The 11,357-nt window shown below is 36.8% G+C and overlaps 1 pseudogene; it reads left to right on the forward strand.

Moving 5' to 3' along the window:
- Nucleotides 1-11,357, forward strand: part of LOC136277192 (angiopoietin-related protein 7-like) — a 47,349-nt pseudogene that overhangs the window by 13,595 nt on the left and 22,397 nt on the right.

The following is an 11,357-nucleotide window of genomic DNA, read 5'->3' on the forward strand; positions in this document are numbered from 1 at the left end:
CCACTCTTAAACGTAAGCGAGGGAAACTTGAGTTTTTTTGGAAGGATCTTATACCTAACTGGATAACAACAATTTTTTAAGGCCGACCTTTCTTTGAGTACGTGCGAGTTCATGAGAATTAAACGTTAGCGGGGGTAACCGACGTTTTGTTCGAACAAAAATAACTCTTCGAGGAAATGAAAGACGAGATTGTAAAGTGGATTGCAACAACTTTTTAGGGATGACCTTTTCGCGAAGACGTGCAAGACGTTCAACTTGCCAGTTTTACTTTTTACGAAGGCTTTGATTTCATCGACGAACGTGACTAACGTTGATTTGAACTTCCTTTTTGAGGGGGAAATAATTATACGATGACAAATTGTCAGATTCCTTCGTAGAATGAAATAAAATAATTTTGGAATAGCTATGAAACATATGTTGCAACCAATTTATTCAAATACTCTCGCTCGCAAGTTTCCACCGGATCAACTAAGAGGGACTCTAACCTTTCTAATTGCATTTCGTAAGGCAAGGATTAGTTCAACAAATATAAGGATAAGAATGAAATGTTCAGGGATAGTGTTAGGTCTGGATTTAGTGTCAGTTTTGACAATTGAAACTGTTTGAGGCTTCCTGTACCGGTTCCCGGTAATACATGGTGCATTTCACTACTTTCTGGAACTCAGACTTAAATCTACAGACTCTCAAAGGCCCATTTGACCAATAAGCCGCACTCCAATTGGCTCTTGAAAGAAACGTCCCTGTAAAGTTGTATTTTATGAAACTGATGGAAAAAGGCCTGAGTTCGTAGGGTGTTACGTGATGCATGACATTGTTTTCCTAGCAAGGGGCAATCCGACCTAATTGTTCCTACTGCGGTCAGTTCTCTGAGATACTCGTTTCAAATAGATTAAAGGTAATACTAATGTGCGCTTTGATTGGATATCAGTGTATTTAGACCAGCATTATGGTCATATCTAACTGCATCAAACCACTCCCAAACAAGAAAATTCAAGTATTCTTTGATGTAAAAAAAATAGCCCGATTTTAAACGACTGAAAATTCTTTCTTAATTAAGAACAGATCAATGTTGGCAGGAAAGACAATGTGTCACGTAAATATTGTCATGATACTTGTTAGGCAAGCCATTTTAAAAAACTGACTAAAATCGTTGATCTAACTTCCCAATGACTGGACATTGACTTGCCATTTCCAAGGCTGAAGCGAAAAAAAAGACAGGCTCTTCTTTCAAACTTTCAAATGAACCGATTGAACAGGCCGAGTGTGTAAATCAAATTGTACAGTCATCGACTACCATGCACGTGAAAGTTCGACCGAGTACGGTAACTTGACTATATTTTCATTCTGAACCAGCATCGAAAGACACTCTGAAACGTTTGGAGTGCGACCTATTTTCCTTGTAACGCCATTGGTATTATAGACTGGGCTTTTTCAGAGTTCTTCCTGTTTGCAAGATTCCATAGATTGCATACAAACCCCTTTAGTTAGTGATTGGTTCACTCTTACCCTGTTCAAGTTGAAATGCTGTTAGTAACATTGAATGACATGAATGTCTTACGAGAAGTTTTAAACTTGAAGTAAGGAAGGGATACAAGCAACGTTTTTATCAAAGTTTCTAGCTGGATATCACATACCTATTCCTTGTTGAATTCTCTGGGTGATGTATGCACCACGATGGCAAAGGGTAATATTTGATAACGACCGAAAAGAACATTAGCAACTGTAGTAAATGTTGTGGAGAGGTTTTCATAAAGGCTAATTGAGGACTCTACCTGCTGCCGAGATTTCAATCACCCGACTAAAGTGCACGTGCATCTGTTTTAAGCACCAAAATTGTAAGAGAGTAAAGTACCTATGTTATCGCCAGCACTAAAGGAATTGATTCTATCGGGAATTTTTAGCAAGAGCGTCCAATGAAAATCATATCTAGAATGAACCCAAACGCAGTTAAATTTTAATAGTTTTCATTTTTCGACATTCGCAACTGGAAACTAACTGAAAACTTTCACCACACTTCCGCAGCAGCGAAAGATGATATTCTTCACTGGATAACTACAAATTTTAAGGGTTGACCTTTGATTGAAGATGCACGAGTCCGTGAAAATTGGTGCTGAAATTGTGGTTAATATTCCACAAACTGGAATCTAAAATGTTTCATCACTGAGACGCAGTCTCAGCTAATCACGAAACTCTCGTTCTTGAATGGTTTAGATAGTCATTGCATATTAAAAGTGATAAATACCATTTTTTCAGTTGCATGAAAAACTATTAACCCCGCTATGGAAACATATTCCTTCGATTAAGCGATATAACCGTCTCATCGAGTAAAGTTGACCATGATTGAAGAACTCCTGTTTGTTATCTTGCAGATAAGGATTAAAAATTCTTAAATACGAATGACAAGCACAAGCCGCGCTTTCACGGGCTTTGTTTTTAAGTGGTTTAGGGAATGACAACCGGAAATCTTTTGAAAACAGTTCTTTCCATCGCCAACTCACTTAAAGGCAAGCGAGTCGGCAACATAACTGCAGAGATGCCAACCTCTGGAATTTATAATCTGATTTCTGCCAACCCTTACTTTCCAACCAGTCTGATTAAACCCACCACCCCTCATAAGTTTTATGGCAGCAAGGGGTTTTTAATTTAAATTGCAAAAGTGCAAATTTCAATGATTTTAAGTCACCAAAGCAGATACATGTATATAGCTTAAGAGTGTCATTCAGCAGTTTCCGCTTATTAGAGAGAATTCGCTGAATGAGGCTGTCGAATCGGAAACTGTCCAGAAGATCTCAATGGGGTTGACCGTTGGCTGTAAAACGGCAAAAAAAGTTACCCGTTAGGCGTAAAAATTGACTAATCGTTACAGTTCTTGGTATAAAAAGTTAAAACGAGAAGCTTTACCAAACCACGATGTTCCATTCTGACATTGTTAAAATCTTAACAATGTTAAGTGTCTTGTCTTGTGGCCGATGCGGTTACGACGGTATTCATACCGACGTCGAGAACAAATACATCTAGCTCAGGAGTCCTACTCCGCCTATTAGATGTTTCTACTTTTTGTGCGTGGAAAGATTTGACGGACTTAGACTTCTTTTAGGATCGTTACTTTATTATTTCAGTGTATGAGTGATGACTGAAAGGAACAATTAGTTTATAAAGAGCTTGGGAGGTGAACCAAATCGTAAGATTTGAGACAAGAATCAAAATCGGAGAAGAATATCGTAACTACAAATTGTTTTATTTACATACGTGCTCCCCTAAAATTACCCTACATAACTAGGTTTTATCTGGAGTCGTAAAAACACGACAAGAGATTTGTTTACACAATTCATTTTGACTCACCCAATTTTAAAATGTAATTGTCAGTTATTACGATTTACAATCTGTAAATTAAACAGAATGCCTTCACCAATCCGCTATTAAGCAGATGGCAAAAGCTCTTTGAGGGTCTCGTATTTGGCTTTAAAAAAACCTTAAAGAAACTTTACGCCTCGTCATTGGATTATAAATCAGATTTGATAAAGCAAGAGTGCACATCTTGTGACTATATATGCCATAAGTAATCATATTGTTATGGAGCAGGGAACGAAACGCATTGAGCTGCAGTGACAGTCCGACGGCCAAGCAGTCACACTATCAATCATTCGATCAATCGATCCATAGGTATGTTATCTACATTTAGCATCACATTTGTGGCCTCAATGAACGTGCATGATTTTTAACGCATATCATCGGAAACGAGAAGATAACTTATTTGAAAATGTACGCTTTCTGATATGAAACTTCTTCAAGGTACTAAGATATACTAGTCGTATGCATTATTGCTGACCCAAGAAATGTTATATTTATTATCCACACTATTCGAATTACTTTCTTATCGTGCATGCAGTCTTTAATGCAGATAAGATCACTTTTAGAAAAATGATGTTCCTCGACTATGCAAACTTCTTAAATAGACAAATGCTACAGAACAGAGAATGATAATAGTGTCAAATTGAAAATGACAACTTTTTAAAAGCGGTCCAATGTTTTCTCGTTTTCAAATGTCAGAAAGGGGAAAAGGGAAATGTCTCAAAAATTGCGACTATAATTCTGGCCCATTACCAAGATTTATTCAAGCTAAAAATCGTCCCACGATTGCACTGATACAGAGTACAATGACCATGTACCCATAGAAACAATTGTGGAGATAAAGAAAAAATGTTAACTCATTTATAAACCTGATGGAGAATTTTACATCATATATACTTGACTTTTCCTGTGCTGGGCGACCTACATTTTTTTCAAAAAGTTATCTTAGCCGTTTTTACGCGTGGAAAATGAGAGGCCTTACCGGTAAAAGTGATGTCAGTAGAACTAGGATACCACTAACTGTCAATGACAATTAAAATTTCGTTGTCTACTATATCCGGTGGTCTCAACATGTTAATTTATAGCTTTTGTTTAATCAAATACAGTCTTCAGGTTTCGGAGAGTAAAAATAACTGCTTGAGCCGCTATCTAAAGTTTGAAGTCATTCACATGGCGGTGATGTGGTATTTTATTGAAGTCCATAATTGACATAGAGAATGGTGCAGATTTCAACGGAATGTTCATGGTGTACATCCTACCCAAAGATAGCTTTAGTTTCTGTCCTATGAGAAAGATACTCTCAAAGGTCGATTGGATTGTGGCCAAACACGTGAAAAAATGCACTAAAGCTATTTGAACCTTTTTGTTTTGATCCCAAAATGTTAATCCGGGAAAAAAATGTTTCCAGCAGAGACTGGGTGAAAGAAAAAAGGAAGAGCCGTTTGTTTTCTCGCCACACATTAAGGTGATAAGCCACTTGAATTCTTGGCAAAGATAATTAATAGATAAAATCTTCGTTGAGTTAGAAACTTCGTGAAACTGTGTAAAAATAGTTCTACACGTTGAATAACTTTTTGTCGTTATTATATAAATTGGTGGCGCCACACCTCAACTTCAGCATAACGTATAAAAGAAGCGTTGAGCTCCAAATTGAAATTAAAAAAATTTGCCATCCCGGTTTCGGTTCGTAGACTACGCAAATTGTTGTGATTTCACGTTGTTGCTTTGCATAGGACGGCTAAGAAATGTGCAAAGTCTTAAAACGCACGGCCAATTAGATCTTTTGTTTTTCCATATCCTCGTCTCCCTCGCCGTCGTGGTTTGCTTAAGGTCCCTAATAGCAAGAGCTACTTTTGATACCCGATGAATTCGATGGAATGACATTTGGTCGTGGTTCTATTTACCGACTTCCTTCGCCTTGAAAGAAGAAAGATCAAAATATAAAAATAGCTTTGCAATCTTATCAAAATCTGCATTTAATAAACTTTCACTGATATCCAGCTTTTGGCGGTTTCCTAAAATCCGTAACCGAAAGCAACTTTAGCTTCTTGAGTTCCCTCCAACCTTTCCCACGTCGTGTGCTTCATGTCTCGATGAATGAATACCCAACGTAAGAACTAATTGTGTTATAACATTGTCAACGCAGTTGTTTTGATGTTCCTTTCTCAAAGTTTAAAACTTCAGAGAAAGACAGCGCACAATGCATCCCAGATAAATAGTCTTCAAGATATATTCATCTAGGAGCAGTGCAACAACCTACTCTTAACCTGAAAAGATGATAATTTTGAGTGAAATGTACTCAGAAATGAAAATTTTAGATAAAAATCATAGAGCGATCGGATTTCAAAGTAGAAGTACACAGATGTCAGGTTCATCAAATAACGACGTGCTAACCGAAAACTACAACTAGAAAGCAGGGCAAAAATCATAAAGAAATATTTCAAATATTGGAAGTGAAAGAAGTCTGAGTTCCTTGCATATGGGAACTGCGCAATAGAATCAACATGCTTGAATCGATGGCTGCTAGACTTCACGGCCCTAAAAATTACATTATGTTGTATTGGAAATTCCGAGAGTTGTAAGATTTGAATCAAAATCTGCTGTTGCCCAACACTTCAAAGACATTAACAATCGAAAAATAATATTACCTAGCCAAAGAATGGTCTGAAAGTGCGAAGCCCCACTTAAGTCAGCAAATTCAGTTTCGCTTTACAGCCTTAGTTCGTAACGCGTTGGTGGGAATCGTTGAAGTGTTTACTCGAGGGTTATTTGCGTTGCTTTCCATCGCTTTCCAAGTGGAATATCTTTCCGTTAATTTGCTTTTATTTTAGAACTCTTAAAAGTCCATCTAAATCGGGATGGAACGGAAAAAAGACATCTTAAAAATCTGCATACAACGAAGCATTTGTTTGCTGACGTCATACGTGTGCACGATAGGATTACGACGCACGCACGCGCAATTGAATTGATTAGCTGTGTCGTAATATTCCTTGTTATGAGACCTTGATTAATCTATATAAGCAGAATTTCAGGATTTTTTTCTCAGCGAACTAAGTTTACGTGTAGGTGATATTTGTGTTCGCTATCGGCACTCGGTGAATGTAAAATGTGATTCAAAATCGTCTTTGGTTCACATGCATTCAATATCACTACGCCATCTAGTGCCGAGGCATGAACACAACAACCGGGCATGAAATTCGTGTATCTACGATACCATGTGCAGGCGCTGGTTTTTAAGAAACCGCCACAAACTAGATATCAAAAAGAAGTTATTAAATGCAGATTTTGAAACGATTAAAGGTATTTTGATCTTTCTTCTTTCAAGGCGAAGGAAGTCGGTAAACAGAAAATGACCAGACGCCACTCCGTCGAGTTAATCGGGTATCAAAGATTATCTATGATTAAACGTAACTGCACTGTGTTAATAACAAACGATCAGTTACTATTAGCTTTCTTTAACAATTCTGTAAGGTGTAATATTGAAAAACTTGAAAAACATTTGTTAAAGGAAAAAAAAAACAAAAAAGAAAAGAAAAGAAAGAAACGGCGATCCAGTATCTTCCTCATTTTCCTGTAAATGTACGGGCCAAATTTCCTCGCATATCCTATTTTAAAATTCGTTCGAGGAGCTAGGGGCATTTTGCAAAAATTATATTATTAGTTTTCATCTCTTAAACGTCTTACGCCCGCCCAGAGACATGTGTCAGCATCAGGCTCTGTGAGCCGCTAGCCAAAAATATGTTAGTACCCCTAACACAAAGAAAGGCCTCTATAGATTGTGCTAGCGTGATTTTTGGCATAATTTGGAAAGAATAACATAATTTTTGAACTTCTTATAAAAGCAGCACTACTAGCTTGCATGATCAGCAAAATTTAAGTTTACTTGACGGGAACATTACCAGAGATATAGAGTCATGACTTGTTTGGTCTCTAAGATTGATCATTTTTAACTCGTGAATTGCGCGCATGCGCAAGAGCGAGTTATAGATACGATGTGGGGGATGGCATTCGCTCGCTCGCTCGCTCGCTCGCTCGATTGGTCGATTCCTGTAAACTTTTTTTAGATTTTAGGCTTTTGAGTGCATTTTATAGTTTTTGGCGAGCAATAAACAAACGAAATGGCGACCTTTGTTGCTAAGAATAGTGGTGGGGTGAAAAAGAAGCCAATGATAATCTTAAAAGAGTGTTTTTTTTCGTTTTAGTTTCAACAAGCGGCGCCAGCGACTGGCAGGCATGCAAGGATTCACACTGAAATAACAGAACAACCTTCGTTTTTCATAAAATTGTAATTTACAATCCTTGAACTTGAAAATGATCCGAAGATTCATTGAAAATATCACTTACTGCGAAGCGCTCGGAGTTTACAGATGTTCAAAAGCTTTTTCTGTTATAGCGTGAGATTGAGGACAAAATTGATCATTACGTTACTTCGCGTGTGTTTTTCCTGTGTGAAGCAACAAAAGATGCCGGCGACTGACGAAATAACAAGTTAACACGAAAATCAAATAACACCTAAACAAACAATTTTAGCTACCGATTTTCAGTGAATTTTTAAAGAACAATTTTCTTTTCAGTTTCAAGACAATTTGAAGATTCAACATACATACAACGTACTAAAATGCGAAAGTTACACACCACAAAATTGATAAATAGGCCTGAAATGAAATTCTATCTTGTTATTGATTATACGTTGCCTAGCACGTGACTTAAAGATCCAAAATGACGGTGGCAGGCTTGGCTTAGTTATATCACTCAAAACTCGTTCCCGTTTGTCTCATTTAATAAAGAGGGAATCGTTAATGTTTTCATTAAGACAGTATTGCCTTGATTTTCTAATATTTACAAGGAAAGACAGTAAATTTCACTTTTCACCCACATTTACTTCCAACCTTTTCTTTTGAACCAGAAACAAAAATGATAGACGTTTAACTTCTTATCCCAACGTTACTTTGTTTCTTTGCTACATTAGCGAACACTGAACTACTGCTCGTACTCTAGATATGACAATCAACCACAAAATTCCCTAAACCAGATAACATTAAACATAATCTAAAAAATCATGTGTCAATTCACGAGTTTGCTCACAGAGCACTTTGATTAAGTTCAGTTTTTTGTTCAATTTTGCAATGTGTTGGATGAATAAGTTTATCGCAACAGTGCGTCGTTCGTCGTTGAATGGACTGCAGAAACCGGAAGTACAGATCGGTCACAGTTTCCGCTCTCACAAGTAACTAAATGGGTGTGTGATAGTGAGCTGTGATGTAACAGAGCAAGTGTTTGATTCATGATCAAAAAGACACATGTTTATCAACATCATATGTATAATTTTGAGATGTTTAGTGTTTCTCTTTTTAAAAATATACTTTAGGAAAAAGGAGAATGATGTCCAAAAACGAGCATATTTTAGAGCATAATTTGGAAAAAAAATCGACTAATGCTGTTTGAGTAATATGCTACTTTTACAAGTGAAATTTCATGCGCAGAGGCCAACCTCAGTGAGCTCTCATGAACAAGTTTGCGATCACTTTAGTCAGATAATAGTAAAAGCAACGGTAACGCAAGTTTATTGTTATATTCAGTTCGCCCGAATGATTTGAATCATTTCACTCGCCCAATTACATATGTACACGAGGGAGTCAAGTCATTTAGCTTTGGTTTGGAATTATCAATGGGTGGCGTGACATTTTCTGAGCGGCAGACACAAACGTGTCTCGATAAAAACGCACTGTACACTGATTAAGCAATGGTAACTCCGCCATCTTGTACCTTTGTCGAGGCAGCATTGCTGTGTTTATGGGCGAGTAGTAACGACTGGAAATGCCGAATGGAACAGAACAGCTCCTGAATTTCCAAATTTACAGAATGATGGAGGATCTCAAGAGCTTGAGAAATTCCAAACGAGTTTCCGAAAACTTTCCTTTCCATTCGATTTTCTGTTGGAATTTCAGGAAAATTTTTTTATTTAACGCAACCACTTTGCAACTGATGACTCCAAGAAAAACATACCCTGCTGTATTTCTCGCGACTTCCGTTTGTATTGTAGCCAAAAAAATGTCACTTTTTCAAAGACGCCAGTTGTTGCAATAAGGTAGCATATCAGAAATATATCTTTTCTATGCGATACGTGCAACTGAAGAAAAGAGAACTGTCTCTTTTATGACTCTGACCTAAAAGAGACAGTGCGAAGTGACTAATCCTATAAATGTTTAAAGACATTATAATTATTATTAAAAGTAGTTCTAATTTCATCGAGAATGTTCGAAGTGACTAATCCAAATATTTGCTACGAAGCCACATGTTGGGAGCGCTTCCAACGACTCACTTCTTAGTAAGGGGCCCATTCATGTCTAAGTTTAGCGGGTCCATCTGGTAGCTGGAAGGCCAGGCCAAAGTCGAAGCTTTTTTCCTTCAATTTCTCTAACTGCAGTTCACCTGCAACGATCATTTTTTCATGCATGTCAGCATATGATGTAAATCTATTAAATTAAGATACTTGCGATTGTTAGGAATTTCCAATTGAACAGGAAACGGCGAATTAAGGGGAAATTAAGATAATTTCGCAAAACTTGATTACTGAACGGTAGCTCAAACGACTTCACGTACACGTTCTCACTAAGTCCACACAAGACTGACCATGGGCGAGCCAAAAACGAGGAGGGTCTTTACGACCCCATGTCGAACATTCTCGATAGAATTAGAACTATTTTTAATAATAATTATAATGTCTTTAATCGTTTATAGAATAAAAATATATTTCCTATGTTACAAGTTAAAATCTAAAGGGTATCGTACAAGGTATAAGAGGAGCAAAGGTTAAATTTTAAGCCACGTCACGCGGCATCATCTCAGAAGTTCTCTTTCCGAGAATATTAGCAACCGTATAATCGGTAACAAATGAGATTTATTGGTTAATTGAATTTTCGGATCAGACTAAACTTCCCTTAGTTCCAGTAAATACTCGAGTGGAGATCTACGAAGTTGCTGTGTTTTTATTTTGTTATTATTAATACTATTTTTATTATGAATATAATCATCATTATAACATAGTTTTTATTTCTCTTGTAGTTTTTGTTTCTGTTTTTTTTTTGTTTGCTTGTTTGTTTGTTTGTTTGTTTTCATTTTGCAGCCTATTAATTGTTTCATTACTTAACTTGGCGTCGTGACATAGTATAGCTGGAATGACTTCCTACCGCATAATGACCTCTTCATAAGTTCTGCTCTGCTTAGAACTATTTTTAATCGTTTATAGGATAAAAATGCATTTTCTATGTTATGTTTATAGGATAAAAATAACATAGAATAGCTGGAATGACTTCATACCGCATAATGACCTCTTTACTTAAGTTCTGCTCTGCTGTTTCTGGCACTTTCTGTGATTTTTCAAATCACACCATCAACGCGTGTAGCCCCAAGAGATTGCCAAAAAAAAACACTTCAGTCTGATTGAAAGAAGTAATGAAGGAACTGACGCAAGTTCGATTTAAAGCTAATATTCTCACAGGGAAAGGGACAGTATGAGACTCTCTTTGCTCACTTGTCTTCATCATTCCATCTTCTCGTTATCATTAAATTTCGTCGCACGAAAAACCTATATTACAGGAGTGTTATTTTTCAGAATGGCGATGTCAATTTATATTCTAAGTGATCAATTTTGCGATTCAAGATGACAAAATTTTCTCTTCTGAGCTCTTATCTGTGCAATTCTTTTTTAAAGCAGCAGCGTGACATTATTGTAAACGACTGTCAAATACGGTAAAGACAAACTTTTTCAATGTTTTTGTCAAAAGGGAAACACTCACGACAGCGATACCATGACCGTGGGAATCCGGACAGCAATTATGACAATTTGGTAAAACGTAACCTATTTATTTAAATTGACTTCGAAGATATTAAATCCATGACGAATGCGTCTTCATTTTATAGATACTGATGAAATATCGGGATTTTTTCTTTTACTAAAAACTCATATCTTCATCGCACACAGTGAAGATACTATTTTTATCTTT

This window comes from Pocillopora verrucosa, chromosome 12, assembly GCF_036669915.1.
Source record: "Pocillopora verrucosa isolate sample1 chromosome 12, ASM3666991v2, whole genome shotgun sequence".
NCBI classification, from domain to species: domain Eukaryota; kingdom Metazoa; phylum Cnidaria; class Anthozoa; order Scleractinia; family Pocilloporidae; genus Pocillopora; species Pocillopora verrucosa.